Source organism: Astatotilapia calliptera, chromosome 16 (genome assembly GCF_964374335.1).
Source record: "Astatotilapia calliptera chromosome 16, fAstCal68.1, whole genome shotgun sequence".
Lineage (NCBI taxonomy): Eukaryota > Metazoa > Chordata > Actinopteri > Cichliformes > Cichlidae > Astatotilapia > Astatotilapia calliptera.
Genome location: NC_137437.1, coordinates 8,724,748 through 8,741,065, shown reverse-complemented (window position 1 = coordinate 8,741,065; position 16,318 = coordinate 8,724,748). Strand labels below are relative to the sequence as shown.

Below are 16,318 nucleotides of genomic sequence, written 5' to 3'. Positions count from 1 at the left end.
TCACCTTTAATAGTATATTGGCTATTTGGGTCTGGTTTTGGGGACCCTCTTTAGCCTTTATGTTGCACTTGTGTACCCCTAGACCGGGATGTAACATGGACTCAGGAAAATATATTGTATAAAAGCAAGCAAAAAGTGCCAGCAGTGCAATGTAGGCTTTTGCCTGTAGCTTGAGAGGAGCTGCATTCGGAGCTATTCAAGGGGCCAAAAACACAGTGACTTATTTAGACAAAGATTTCCAATAACAAACCACATGGCCAAAGGTCACATACTTGATATTATTCTATATTTTACAGCTTAGAGTTCAAATTGAAAATGATATATATATATTTTTTACATATTTATGTACATTCTGAGTGCCTTATTCAGGAAAATGTGTTCTTCTGTTTTTAATCGTTGATAACACACTGATAGTGTACAGTAATGCCAAACAACTACATACCAGATGTTGAAAAGGGACCAAAGAACATACCGCTGATTTTATGACAGTTTTGGAGCTAAAACAACAAAATGATTCCAGGCATCTTGCATAACATTATACGGTTTAAGGATAAAAATATATGTTCAGCAGATTTCACTTATTCACTCATTTAGGTCCTCTCTATAGTATGTTGGCCTCATGGGAGCCACTGTGAAATATCTGAAGCATGACAATGTGTTTAATAGCTTTTCTAAACCAGGGGTAAAATAGTGCATAGATCAGAGGGTTCAAACAGGAGTTAAAATAGAAGAGATAACGGACAATTGATGTGGATGACTCACTGAGTGAGTCTTCCCCTGCAAGAGAGACGCAATAGTATGGACAGAAACACATTAGAAACACAACTATTAGAACACCAAGAGTCCTTCCTGCTTTCAACTCAGATTTCTTTTTTGTCAGATTCACTGAAAGCTGCAGTGTGACAGCTGTAACATGAGAGCCCATGGCACGGGCCTGAGACACAGCCACTGCAAATACTCTCATATACAGAACTACGATAACAGAAATAGGAACAATAAAGGTTAACAAAAGATCAACAGTTCCTGTAAAGTTGATGACAAAAACACATTCTCCATAGCAGGAATTATGCCTTCCTGGTTGAATCAGCTCATCTTTTAAAAGGACTACTATACAAAACACAACAGAGCCAACACAAACAAACAGAACGTTTAACTCTTGTCACAGTAATTCTGGTAGAGTAATGCAGAGGATAACAGATCGCCACATAGCGGTCAACTGATATGAGAACCATGTTTCCCACTGAAGCCGAGGTAATGATGAAAGACACATAATTAAAGAGAGAACACAAAAGGTTACCGAAAGCCCAGCAGGCTATTCCTAGGACGATTTCTCCAGGCAGCAACAGGAGCCCCACAAGAAAGTCTGACACAGCCAAAGAGAGGAGGAGGATGTTAGTGGGTGTGTGGAGCTGCCTGGAATAAGTCAAAAAAGCACCATTACCAAAAAAATCTTCCCTTAAAAATAGAAACTTTATGTTAGTGCCACAGAACTTGCCATAACATTATGTTAAATTTAACTTTGTAAAACAATTAAAATAACCTGTTTTGGAGAAAGGTGTAGTGGTGGTTTTCTGTACATCAGGTTTTGCACGATCATATTTCGAAAACTTCCCAAATTAAATCTAATAGAAAATGGAATCTGCCTGAAGTAGGAGACTGAGATGATGACAAGGAGGTTCAGAGCTATGGTGATTACAGAGATGGAGCACAGCAGGGTATTCAGGGGCACAGCTTCAGACCAGTGAAATGCTGGTCTCCTGCAGGAAGAGTTGAAGACTTCTGGAAAGCATATACTGTCCTTGTTCTCCATCATCTAGATGAGGACAAGAGTATCAGCAGACACAGTCTGTTTAAGCTTTCAAATCTGATGAAATTAGCTGTTTCCGGACCTTCATTTGTTGTTGGGTGCCATCTCCAACAACGATGAGGCGGCCTACATGGATGAAGTGAAGAATCTGGCATCGTGGTGCCAGGACAACCACCTCCAGCTGAACGTCTGCAAGACCAAGGAGCTGGTGGTGGACTTCAGAAGGGGTCAGCACAGAGACTACAAGCCCATTATCATCAATGGAGCTCCAGTGGAGAGGGTGCAGTCCTTCAAGTATCTTGGTGTCCACATCTCCTCAGACCTGACATGGGCTGCCCACATTCAGGTCCAGACCAAAAAGGCTAGGCAGCGCCTGTATCACCTACGACAACTGAGGAAGTTCAGGGTCTCTCCAAAGATCCTCAGGATTTTCTATACAGGCGCTGTGGAGAGCATCCTCACACAGAACATGACATCGTGGTTCGGGAACAGCTGTGTGAAGGACCAAAAAGCTCTCCAGAGAGTGATCCGTACAGCAGAATGCTGCTGCAGGATTGCTCTCCCCCCGCTTCAGGACACCTACACCAGGAGATGCCGGACTAGAGCAGCGCAGATATTGAAGGACCCGTCCCATCCTGGCAACAAACTGTTCCAACTTCTGCAATCTGGTAGAAGGTTCTGCATCTTCCGGGCAAAGACAGAGAGACTCAAGAGGAGCTTCTATCCCCAAGCCATCCGTGCCCTAAACACACACACCCGCCCTCTCACATCATCTATAATTGACTGAGACAGGACTCTCTTCCAGACACTCTAAACCAAGGCACAATGTACATTTCAAATTCCTTTAATTTTAAATATGTTTATATTGTCTATCCTGTAAAATAGTCAGATGTCTATTCATATTAATGTACAGAATTCACCTGCTTGCTGCTACTATTGCACATTCACCCAGTGTGTGTGTGTGTGTGTATATATATATATATATATATATATATATAATGTTCTTCCTCTACACCCCCCCCCCCCCCCAAATTTTTTTGCACATGTCGAGGAGCGTGTCAAGCTACATTTCACTGTGTGTTATACTTGTATAACTATGCATGTGACAAATAAAGAACCTTGAACCTTGAATCATTTCTCCCCTCCCCCTTTCTTATGTGTTCTCAATGGACACTGATGTAACACAGCAGTGTGCCTTTAATTATTTTCTGTCCAGTGAACTCTCTTCTCCATCTTACACTGGTCCTTGTTCTCCAGCTTTAGTGTCCATGGAATTGGCAGCTTGCACATGTGGAAACACACCATTGGTGCTGACAGGTATGTAAAGGTTTTAGAGCAACATATGCTTTCTTCCAAATGGCATGTTTTTCAGGACAGGACTTGTATATTTCATTGAGACATTACTAAACCACATACTGCATCCATTACAGCAGCATAGCTTGGTAGTTGAACTGTCCAAGTGCTGAAGTGACTTGACTACAGTACAGACCGTTCACGAATTTAAATTATTTGGAGCATGATGAAAAATACAAGAGTCATGTTCTGGGACTTTGATGGACAGCTATCGGACAAGGATAGAATAGATCCTTCTCCCATGATCCAGCAACTGGTTCTCAGATGTTTTTAAGAAAAGGGGATGTAGCAGCCCTTGGCATCAAGAACGACAGAAGAGTCTCTAACGGGTGCAGCCATTTATTTCCTCACCACACACGGCTCATTCTCTGGACCTTGAGCACCGTGAAAACTATAAAATAAGAAAATATTGATACCCGTACAGTACCTTTTGAACTATAGATCTCTTTAGATCTCTTTGGCTCTCAGCGAAGGCGGTCGCACTTTTCTCCTCTCCTCCTCACCCTTATCTTCCCTGCTTAGCCTCTTATGTCCTTGCCTTGTCTCGTGTGCATTACTTTTCCCTAGAACAGTCTCTCACTGTCGTTCTCTAAAATCTAAAAGAGAATTATGGATTTGATCAACTGGTCTCTGAATGCTATTGACACCCTCTTCTCAACGAGAAGTCTGGGCTCGGGAGAACCCGAGTGCCCTGGAGGGACTTTCCCTGCCGGATACACGATGGATGGGTGGCAGAACTGGAGGATCTTGTGCCTGGCGGGACTGTCTATCGAGGACGCTGAAGATATCTACCTATTCGGAACCATGATAACAGGGTTCTTGCTGATCGGCGCTGGCTTGGCCCTGACTTATCGGAGAAATAAGAGAGCGGAACCGGCTGTTCAAACCCCCCCAAAGCTGACCGCTGGAATTGAAGCGATGGGACGAGGCGCGATCTCTCACACTGAACGCAGCATGGGCACCACCTTGGAGACGCTTACAGCTGCCGTGAAGACTCAAACCAACACCATTGAGCGTATGATGGGATACATCAGAGAGGGGCCTGCTCAAAATGACACCCTTGAGCGAAAGTTGGATCACATCGCGGAACGGCTCACTGCTACTGTGAGGTCTCAGAATCAAAAGAACGACAACACCACGGAACAGAAGCTTGATAACATCATGGGGAGGCTCGCGGCTCTCCAACGGGAGATCGAGAGACCAGTGTCAGAGTACTAAATTCGCTGCTCGCATAAAGGAGAAATCAACAATATTCTACATTTGGACACCACGGCGCCAGCTGCTAAGGCCCAAGGCTGGAGCCCACCAAAACAACTCCCTGATAACGACTGTGTGATGACCAGTGTTGGGTAAGTTACTTTAAAATAGTAACTTAGTTACATTACTAGTTAGTTCTCTCAAAAGTAACTGAAAGTAACGAGTAACTTGAAGTAACTGAGTTACTTCAAGTTACTCGTTACTTTCAAAGTAACTAGTTACTAGGGAAAGTGACTTTGGTTTTTGTCAGGGGTAGACATTTGTTCAAACACAAGTAAGAGAAATGAGACAACTGCAGACCGACTCAGAGTGTATAAGAGCGTGCGCACGGGTGTGAATGTCTCTGAGAAGACACACACACCGAGGGCAGGCTTGCTTCCTTTATTTATAGGGCAAAGCAGGTTACATAGTACTTCCTTTTTTAACAGAAGTTGAAGAGAGGTTAAACATTAAATCAGCTTATCTGATCTTTCACACACTGGGATAAGAATACAGAAGTATATTATGCTTTATCTGACATCACAGACACTGAAGTAAAGAATGCATCATTATATCATGTTTGTCAAACATCTCAGACACTGAGGTAAGGAATGCATCATGTTTTCCTTTAACAATAGACTTGGTTAGGTGATTCTTCAACAATAGGCTTGGCCATGTGAAAATATATGAACACACAAAATATAAGGCATACTTGGTTAGAATATAAGGCACACTTGATTATATTGTATTATAGAGATTTGGTTATAATGTATAATGTAGAAAATCTCTAACATTTCCCTCCTGATGTTAATATATTTCACAGGTTTATATCAATGCATAGTCACTTGTTAAATCACATTTTCAACTTGCATGTCATTCAGTGAAGTATTTAAACAACAGCTCCTAATAAGAATAGAAATTCTCCACTCTTTCCTCTATGTTTAGCATATCATACTGGCGAAAGGGATCCTCAATATTTCTCTGGATCAAGACATAATTTCCTAAAGTATGGTTAAACATATTCATCACCATGCGTTTCAGACAAGGGATAATGCAAGCAGCAAAAATACAAAATAGTAACATCATACTGCAGAGGGCCAACAGGCCTTTAATCAGCAAAGATTTCCAGGAGCCGTTCAGCAACCAGTCCCACCAGCCTTGCTCATCGGTTACGTAGTCCTGTTGCTGAGCGTCTCTTAGTTGTTTCAGAACATTCAAAGCATTTGTCATGTTTAATGAGTGTATGTTGTCAGGTATGTAGGTGCAACATGTCTTGTTAAACAGTATGCAGAGACCTCCTTTCTCTATGCAAGAACAATGTGCAAAGCTACTCGGTGTTGCATGACAGTGATGCGGATTGCATCAATTTCTTCATTCTGTGATTTGTCAATGCGGGCAGAAGCATTCAAAAACAGTCCAAAACGATAGTCTAAAGTCTCTATTCGTAGTGCGTGCTTTCCTACTCCTGTCCAAGGAAACAGAGCGTGTACTACCTTCTCGCCGGTGTTCCAGAGTTTGAAGTTCTCTGGCACGTCTGTTCCAAGAATTGAATCATGAGGCTTGATTTCTACATCACGCCTAACTCTGGTCTTGTTGTGCACTGTTATCTTAAAAGTGTGATCTGAAATGAAGATAGGTGCACAGCATCCTGACCAGTTGGGTGGCAGCATATAGTATGCACGCTGTCCGCACAGCCATGCCATACCTTGTACCCAATAGGTGCCATTTACCTGTTGATTTAGGTTGACTGTCCCATACCCTACTCCTCCATAGGTTGCGTTGCAGTTGCTGGTATGGCCCAGGGGGTGGCGTCCTTGCCCTGCCGCTTGGTAGGATGCCACTTCTCTGTATGGGTCATAAAAACAGGGAAAGGGACAGAAGCATTTCTGTTTTTTACTGTCATATCTACCCAGAATTTGTCGTCACAGGTTCCATTCTTCAGGCCTTTTGCACCTGGGAGTGAAGCTTTCATGCTGATTGCAAAGTGTTGTCTTCCAATGCTGGCAAAACTTGCTGCACATTCACTTTGCCAGTGACTGTCCATCATGCGACCATATATGGTGGGGTAGACTGAAGTTGAAGGCATGTGAGAACAGACATAACATTCTTTTTCTTCTATGGTATTGTATAGGTATCGGTACCAGGCATTGTTCATCCAAGGGTGGATGTGATCTTGGGTCATCTCAGTTAGATGGGAATTGTCATGGGTCCACCTCTTGAGACGGGGAATAGTTGGTGTTATTCTGTGGGCTCTTCCAGGTATCAGCCAGAAGAGCATCACCCCTAAGATGACGCCGGCCACCAGACAGATCAGGCGGCACATGAACCGTTTCCGTTGAAAGTGACAAGCACTTAAGCATAACAGCTTTGGGGCTGGGGCTGGTAGCTCTTCTTCTCCTAGATTCATCATGCTGGCTCCCTGCATTCCAGGCGTCCCCGGTGTTGTCATTGGTTCCTCTCTTTGGTGGGATGGGTCTCTCTTTATTATGTGTTTGTTCTTCAGGGCGACCAGGCACACCCGGGCTCCAAGTGAGTAGACCACTGGCGAGAAGGTAAAAGGCGGGGTATACCCAATCGGCCCTTTCCTTCACCAGGGATCACTTGAGAGTCGGGGGAACCGGCGTCTTATTGTGGTGCAAACACTCTCTTCACGTGACTTTGATGGATCCACGAAGGTCTTTCAGCGATTTTGCAAGCTGTTGGTGTAGTAAGCAGCACCTGATGGGGACCCTCCCACCGTGGAGAACTCCAATTTTTCCGCTGGAGGACTTTAATCAGAATCCAATCACCGGGGTTCAACCTGCAAGAGACTGGAGATGGATCACACGGCAGCTGATTGTTCAAAATCACTTCTTTATTCTCAAACAGTTTTGTCATCCATTCTGCCATTGTTGTTTCGGCAATAGATTTATTAATTGGCTCACTAGTTATGGGGAGAGGGAATGGTCTACCATGTATGATTTCAAATGGTGTTAGACCACCTGCTCCCTGAGTTATTCTCATCCATAGCTTAACTAAGCTTAGACATTCAGGCCATGGTTTTTTAGTTTCCTCCATACATTTCCTCAATCTCTGTTTAATTGCGCCGTTAGTTCTCTCGACTAATCCTGCACTTTGTGGATGATAAGCACAATGGTGTTTTATGCTAAAGCCTAGAGCTTCAGAAACTTTACTTATTACTTCATTTACAAAATGTGTACCATTATCTGATCTTATCAGAGACGGAATGCCATATGTTGGAATGAAATGGTTGCACAAACATTTTGCTACTGAGATTGCATCTGCTTTTTTCACTGGGTATATTTCTGGCCACTTGGAAAATACATCTATTATCACAAGTGCATACTTGGAGGATTGAGATTCATTTAGTTCTATAAAATCCATGTGGATTGTGTGAAATGGGTGTGGCGGTGTAGGGAAACGACCTCGCTTTGGTCGTAGATTTCCCTGAGCATTGTGTTTTTGGCAAATCATGCATGTTCTAATAAACTCTTTTGCTGAACTTTCAAAATTTTTTGTATAGAATTGTTTATTAAGTATATTAATCATCCCTCCTGATGACACATGAGTTTGTCCATGGGTCACTAATGCAGCAGTTTTATGTAAAGATTTTGGAAGTATTGGTTTGCCATTGAAAATCATGAGATTGTCTTTTAATTCTGCTCCATCTTTCAACCAAGATTTTTGTTCACTCAGTGATGCTGTCTTTTGTGCATCTGCTAGTATTTCTAATGGTATTAAATCTATGGTTTCTGTTGTTAAAATATTAATGTGTTTTTCTGCAGCTGCTTTGGCTGCTTTGTCAGCAAAGTTATTTCCTCTTGTTATTTCTGTGTCATCCTTTTGATGAGCTGCACATTTGCATAGTGCTAATTCTTTTGGCAACGTTATCACTTCTAATAACTCTTTTAGAAAACTTGCATGTTGAACTGGATTGCCTGTGGAGGTTGTCATTCCTCTGTTATGCCATATTTTTGCGAAATGGTGAACTGCTGAATAAACATATTGGCTGTCTGTGTGTATATTGACACTTTGACCTTCGTACAGTGTACATGCTCTAATGACCGCGGTTAATTCTGCGCTTTGAGCAGAGTTTGAGGAACTGAGAGCTTTTGCCTCTACCACTGTATCAACAGTTGTGACCGCGTAACCCACACAATTTCTACCGTAAATGTCTTTTGACGCTGAGCCGTCTACAAAAACATTACTGAAACTGCTCTGGGGGGAACTATGTATATCAGTGCGAGGTTTTGTGTCTTCCTCTAATTTTTTAATGCAACAATGTTGTTCTCCATCCAGAGGGGTCGGCAAAAGTGTGCTTGGGTTCAGCTGGCCACACTTCTCTATTGTGATGTGGGATTGCGAAAGTAAAATCCCCACATAAGAAAGTTGTCTGGCGTGTGTGAGGAAAGAGAGATTTGCTTGGAGCAAAATAGAGGTCACAGCATATGGGACTTTGATGATCAACTTATGTCCCAAAACAATGTCTGCACATTTTTTTAACTGCCTCTGCTGCTGCTGCGCATGCCTGTACACAGGTAGGTAATCCAGCAGCTACAGAGTCAAGTTTGCATGAATAGAAAGCTAATGGGCGTTGTTTTTCTCCAAAAGCTTGAGTTAAGACTGCTTTCATGTACCCTCCTGCACCATCAACATGGAGAATAAAAGGTTTTTCATAGTCTGGTAATGCTAAGACGGTACATGTCTGCAATGCTATCTTTAAATCAATGAAAGCTTTTTCTGCTTCTGGGGTCCACTGTATTTTGTCTTTTAATGCTAGGTCTTTACCATAAATGAGGTTCTGTAGTGGCTGGGCCAGCAGTGCATACTCTGGAATCCAGCATCTACAGAAATTGCACAGACCTAAATAACTCATCATCTGTTGTTTGATAATTGGTTTAGGAGCATTTTGTACAGCTACTTTTCTGCTGTCTAACAGCTGCCTGCCTTGTCCTGTCAGTTTGTGGCCAAGGTATGTCACTTCCTGGCTCCACAACTGCAATTTATGCTGTGATACTTTATGGCCTTGCTCTGCGAGATGTTGCAAAACTATCAGTGTGTTTGCTTTGCACTCATCCTGTGTATGGCCTGTAATCAATATATCATCTACATACAGCAGGAATTGCCCTGGAGCAGGGAGGGAGCAAGATGACATTGATTTTCTCAAAGCCTCTGCATAAAGAGTAGGGCTATTCTGGAATCCTTGAGGCAACCTTGTATAAGTATACTTTTGATTGTCAAAGGTGAATCCGAATAGCTTCTGTGAGTCAGGGTGTAGAGGCACAGAGAAGAAAGCATTGGACAAGTCTATTACAGAGAACCACTGTTCCTTTGGTGTTACTTGATTTAAAATTGTGTGTGGGTTAGCAACCACTGGAGGTATTTGCTCTGTTACCTCGTTTATTGCTCTTAGGTCATGAACTAGGCGATATTTTCCTGTATTAGCCTTTTTTACTGGAAAAATTGGTGTATTACTCGTGGCTTCATTAGTTTTCACGAGAATACCTGCTTTTTGCATGTCTGCTATGACTGGTCCAATTCCTTCTCTCGCCTCTGCACTCAAGGGATATTGCGGTTTCACAGGCCTATATGTGGTTGTAGTTTTCACCACTACTGGATCTGCTCCTTTTATTAGGCCTGCATCTGTGGGTCCTTGAGACCATAATGTTTGTGGTAGCTTTTCTAGTTCAGGATATGTTTCAAATGTTAACACTTGTCATTCATCTTGTTCTGTTGTGGTTAAGTGTGTAGCCGGCGTGGTGGTTAATGGCCAGCATAAAGTATATCTCATGCATTTTGTCCTGCGGCCTTTTTGCCAGCCATCACACTCTGTTTTGTCATATCTGTCCATTTCTACAGATCTCAGCACTGTACCCAACTCAGACCAAGGCGTTTGGTCGTTGCGTGCAACAGATACATGAGGGTTCAACATTTTGTTTATGCGTTGCACTGCATCTGTCTGTAACACTGAGCATACTGCATTACCACTCTGTGTTACATACAGGTGTTGTAGGACTAATTTTTGTGGTCCCAATCTGTGTACCTGCTGATCATAAATTTTGTCTGGGCCTGGGACATGTTTATACCACAGGGTGTTGTGGTATTCTGCTGGGTCCTGCCTGTGTGAGTGTTCAGGTAAGTACATATTAGCCTTGGCCTCCAGAGGTTCAAGTTTTGGTAAATCTAAAGTCCAGTAATAATTTGGCTCACCTAAACCTTCACAAACAAGAATGTCTTCAGTTTGTCTCTGACTGTCTGAGAGTAGGAGTCTGGCTTGCATGCCACTTTCTTCAGGGATAACTCCTATTTTTAATTTTGTTAAAGCATCTCTTCCTAACAGATTCAGCGGACAAGATGGGTCATAAATGCACTGATTTTTGCAGCCACGGCCACTTTCTCTATGTGACATAAAGAGGGGAACGGTTAAATGTTGTTTTGTCACATGTCCTGAGGCTGATTTCACAATTAGAGTGTCTTTTGAAAAAGTTACATTTGGGACTTCTACTGTTAGTACACTTTTACACGCTCCTGTGTCGCAAAGGAATTTTACTGGGGTGCCATTCACGTGTACTATAACCGTTGGCTTTGCTTCTGATCCTAGCAGTAGTTGTTCGATATTGTAAACTTCCCCTTCATCTGTTTCACTTCCTTCCTCTCGTGCTAGTCATTCATCACGTCGTCTGCGCCTGTCATCATCACTTTCCTGTTCTTGGCTTACACTTCTACAGTCTCGAGCAAAATGCCCGTTTTTACCACAGTTATAACATTTCATATCTCTTTTGTCTCTTCTTTGTCCTACTTTTTGCTTTCCCTTACGTGGCTTATAGCCTGTTGTGTGTTTTTGTTGTCCTGAGAAAGCTATAAAGCCTGTCTCTGGGTCAATCATGAAAACTCCTTCTGTTTTTTCTTTCTGTTTATATACTTTAACTGCATGCTCGGCATATTGTAGGGCGTCAGGCAAAGTGCCTGTGTTTTGTGTCACCCAATGTTTGTCTACATGTGTTCTTATTTTGGGCAGTAGGCCACTCAGGAAGGCATTTTTTAATTGTTGAAAAGCAGACTGTGGATTGGGATCATGGTTCAGTCCTGAATTTTGCCCGAAAACAGGACGCAAGCGATCCAGATAGTCTGATGCTGTCTCTCCTTCTTTTTGTTTGCACTCTCCTATTTTTCCATAATCTGGCCTTGGGGCTAAATTGATTTCTATTCTGCCGTACAAGTCATTTAATTGTTGATCTAACAGAAGAGTGTCTGGTCCTAGCACATCGCCGTTTTGGTCGTTTCCAGTGTAGGCTCCTCTGGCTCTAGGAAAACGTAAACCTAATAAATCTTGGAGAACTTGCAGCATCTCATGCCCATTCAAACCCCAACCGCGACGAATCAATTCTACTGCATTTCGCCACTGTTGAAAACCTTCATTAAGGGGTGGGACATCTTTTAGCACATTCTCTCTGTCCTTATGGGACCAGGGTCGGAATGCGTATATCAGAGGCTCTCCATCTATTGGTATGTTTCCTTGGCCGTCTGCGGGCCCACTGGGTTGCCCAAACCTAGGATTTGATAAGGCAACCATTGGAAACTGACCTACAGTTCCTTCTTTTTTGTAGTGAGTATGTTTAGTCATAAGATTAAGGTGATGTTTTGCCTCTGCATAGGGATCTGGAAGGAAAGGGTTGTGAGGAGAGATTACAGGAAGTGGTGACGCAGGAATTGGTGCAGCCGCTGCTGCAGTGTGTGTGAGCTGAGGTGCATAAGGAGGGGTTTTTTTCCCTCTCCTGCAGCTTTCTGTTTATCTTTATTTTCTTGTTTTTGGGCACGTTTAGCACTGCGTTTATCATTTTCTGCCCCCCATGCTTTGAAAAGCTGCCATTCTGCTACACGTTTTGCTTTTTTCTTTTGACTTCTTTCCTCATATAGTTCTTTTTGCAAAGCAGCTTTTAAAGCAGTTATTGACTCTGGGTTGCATTTGCCTTGCCAGGCTGGACAATAAATTTTATGTGGATTTCTCCACCTATTTGCACTGACTCTCCCTGCATTTTGACAGTTTTTTTCTAGCCATTCTTCATCTGCTGTTAATTTGACTTTGGTTTTAGAATTACCCATTTTGAACTAATTACGTCAGAACTGTGACACTGTCTCTGGTATGACGAAGCGGGCCGGTTATCAATAACAGCCTTCTACTCACTCGCTATTCGAGTGAGCGGTTATTGATTTTACATGATGACGCACAACCTTATTTCCCACTTCAACCAGTACGTGAGTGTGCACAGGAAAACAACTTTGAGGAGTAGTTCGACCGCTTATTGGGTCGTAAATGACAACTTACTCCTGTATTACAACACAAACAAAGCGCGTTTTTATGATTTTTATTGAGATTTTCCGTATTTTTTTTAACTTTTTTTTTATGTAACACCTTCAACCTGTTCCGTTGCAGCCACTCCTAGAGCGACCGGAACTCGTCCCGTTACAGCTGCTACCCAGAGCAACCGGAACTTTTAATAGCGATTTCTAGAATTTCGCTCTTGCCTGTTGTCTCCAAGTCCCTTCTGGACTGAGATCTGTCGGCGCTAACCAGGTTTACACACTATTTTAAAGGAAAATCTCAATATCAACGTATTTTAGCGCTTGATGGAGTGCAGTGTTTCATATTCACCTTACTGTGGCGCTGCGTTTTGAATCCGGCGCTCATCGGGTCCTGGAGCCGTGAAGGCCTGTATAAACGCTGACCGGAGATCGAATTCACGCTCCCGGTTTTTCTTGTTTACTGTGCACAGATTTTTCCCAGCGCAGGCGTCACGACGTCAGGATCCGATGAAGACCGTTCTGTGGAAAACTAGACGTTAAAAATAACAGTCAGTAATCCGGCTACGAAGGACCAATTAAATGTCAGGGGTAGACATTTGTTCAAACACAAGTAAGAGAAATGAGACAACTGCAGACCGACTCAGAGTGTATAAGAGCGTGCGCACGGGTGTGAATGTCTCTGAGAAGACACACACACCGAGGGCAGGCTTGCTTCCTTTATTTATAGGGCAAAGCAGGTTACATAGTACTTCCTTTTTTAACAGAAGTTGAAGAGAGGTTAAACATTAAATCAGCTTATCTGATCTTTCACACACTGGGATGAGAATACAGAAGTATATCATGCTTTATCTGACATCACAGACACTGAAGTAAAGAATGCATCATTATATCATGTTTGTCAAACATCTCAGACACTGAGGTAAGGAATGCATCATGTTTTCCTTTAACAATAGACTTGGTTAGGTGATTCTTCAACAATAGGCTTGGCTATGTGAAAATATAGGAACACACAAAATATAAGGCATACTTGGTTAGAATATAAGGCACACTTGATTATATTGTATTATAGAGATTTGGTTATAATGTATAATGTAGAAAATCTCTAACAGTTTTACTCAGAATTCTCTTGTTAATGTGTTGCTTCCATAATTTTGCCAGTCTTCTAGCTTGCTTACTTGCCACAAGTGCACTGTGCCACCTACCAATAGAAAGGAAAAGATAATGTGCATATTTCCACGAGAGAAATCCCACGCCTGGACCGTCATTGACTGCTGCCATGATTCTAGCCTACGTCACAGCGTCATGTGCGCCTTTTACATCCAACACAAAAACTGCAGTCGTGGTGCTTTCAATTGTACTCAGAACTCGGAAATTCTGCCTTCTGAATAGGAAGATGTTGGTAACACCAGACTGCAGATGAGCTGCATACAGGGCTGGACTGGGACAGAAAATTGGCCCGGACATTTTGCCCACCATTATAGGAAAAATCATAAAGCCTTTGAATGAAAACAAACGCTGTTGTGACAGTAATGTACACTGTTTTGATGGTATATATGCATCAATCTATCAATCGTTTGTTGTAAGATTCAGATAATTATTTTTTAAAAGCTAGACATTTTAAATGAGAATAAGATAGAAAAGTATTTCTTTGTGCCCACCTCTCCCTGTTAATGCCCTACCTGGTCCCCTGGCAAAACTTTGCTAGATCCGCACCTGCACAGTTACCAGCTGTCAGCTACCTAAAAAAGGATCCTGGTGTTATTTGTCTCTCAGAAACAGTTCATAACTTCCCTTCAACTCATTCATGTCACTTAAAAGGTAAACCTGTTTCTCCATCACCTGTTCAGCTCTGATGATTCAGTAAGGACATCTCCTGGTTTCATCTTCATGTTTCCCTCTCACCAGATATCCAAACCGATATCATGACCAGCAGCTTTTTTGCAGCTGTGGCTCCAGCAAACATCAGCTGATACTAGAAATTAATATTAAATAAATTCTAACAACAGCTGATCAAGCTTAAACATGCTGCTGTTGTTTAGCGCGACATCCGCTGGTTTCCTCTTTCGGCGCAAAGTGGGCGATAAACAAACAAGAGAGCCAATCAGCTGATCACTGATCAGTTTTCATGATTGAAGTAGAAACGGGAGAGGGAGGGGGGAGAATGAGAGGAGAAGGGGCAGCTGTGCAGCAAAGACACAGAATAACTCCAGCTTTGTGTCTTTTTCATTGTAGCTGAATTACGGGACAAACTGTTCCTTTTCACCTCAATAAGAAACGCGTAATATTTTCTCTGAATACCAGACGGGACGGTTGGCAACTCTAATAACTTATGAACAAAATAAAGTTCAACATCATTAACTTCATAGCACCCACCCAGCTGTATAGAAACTCTGTCATGCTAGGTAGCAGTACGGATAAAGTCAGAATAACGAAAATAAACTCCACCTAAACTTGGTTTATATCTGACCCAGATAGACTGCAGGTCATAACTTCTTACCTGAAGTTCAGTTCACACTTGGACCGGCGGCCGCCTCGGGTCTCTTTTCCTTCTGCGTCCCCTTTCTCCAGCCCGAGAACGTGTTGCTTTCTCTCATTCACCTGCTGGCCTCCACCACTTGCTAATGTTACTGAATCTGTGGAAGCTCCGCGATAGCCACCACACGAAGTAACGAGTAACGACCCTATCTAAATCCCAGTAACGACTAACGCGTTCCTGATTTTGGCATAATAACTAGTTACCGTGCTCGTTACCACAATAATAACGTAGTAGCTTATAGGTAGCGCAGGATTCAGGAACAGTTCAGCAGTTCAGCCTATTAAGAAGAGGAGAGGTCTCTGGAGGTTGATCTGGGGGAAAAGCAGAGGGGGCAGGATACTATATAGTCTAGATTAGTGGTGCAAAAGTCTCACGGTTCGGATCGGATCACGTTTTTTTCGGATCAGCAGAAAAAAAAGACAAAATTTTAACTCGTCATTTACTTATTTAAGTATTTTTTGCCTATTAAAAACATTCAACTCAAGACTCCGTATGTTTCGTGCTATAAGCCGCTACTTTTTGCACAAGCTTTGAACCCTGCGGCTTTTAGTCAGGTGCGGCTTTTCTAAGGATCGTCTATGATTTTTGTGATATCGTAAGAGGATTTGTTTTGGTTGTTCCGCTGTTGTACGGCACTATGTTGCCTGACGGAAGGGCATGTGATCAGACACACAAGAGTACAATGCTGGTCACATGTCCGTCCGGAGCGCGAAAAACAAACTTGATTAGCAAGAGCAAGAGGAGTATTACAGGAGCAAAGGAAGCTTTCATTCACAAGGACTGTTAACAAGCAAGGTGAATCAACCATCACGGTGAGAACCACTGGCCATGAGAGAACGAATTTCACTTGTGTGCTGGGCTGCACAGCATCAGGGTTTAAACTTCCGCCAATGGTGATTTTTAAGCGGATTACTATGCCAAGTGAAGAGATCCCGAGTGACATCCCTGTTAAAGTCAACAAGAAAGGGTGGATGGTGGAAAGCGTAATGAAGGAATGGCTGCAAGAGTGCTATGGGAAGCAACCTGGAGGATTCTTTCGCCAAAAAAAAGCGTTGCTTGTTGTGGACAGCATAAGGGCCCAT

At 42.7% G+C, this 16,318-nt stretch overlaps 1 pseudogene; it reads right to left on the bottom strand.

The window, feature by feature from the left end:
- Positions 1–601: 601 nt before the first annotated feature.
- Positions 602–1,813, bottom strand: LOC113008525 (trace amine-associated receptor 3-like; annotated as a pseudogene).
- Positions 1,814–16,318: the final 14,505 nt, after the last annotated feature.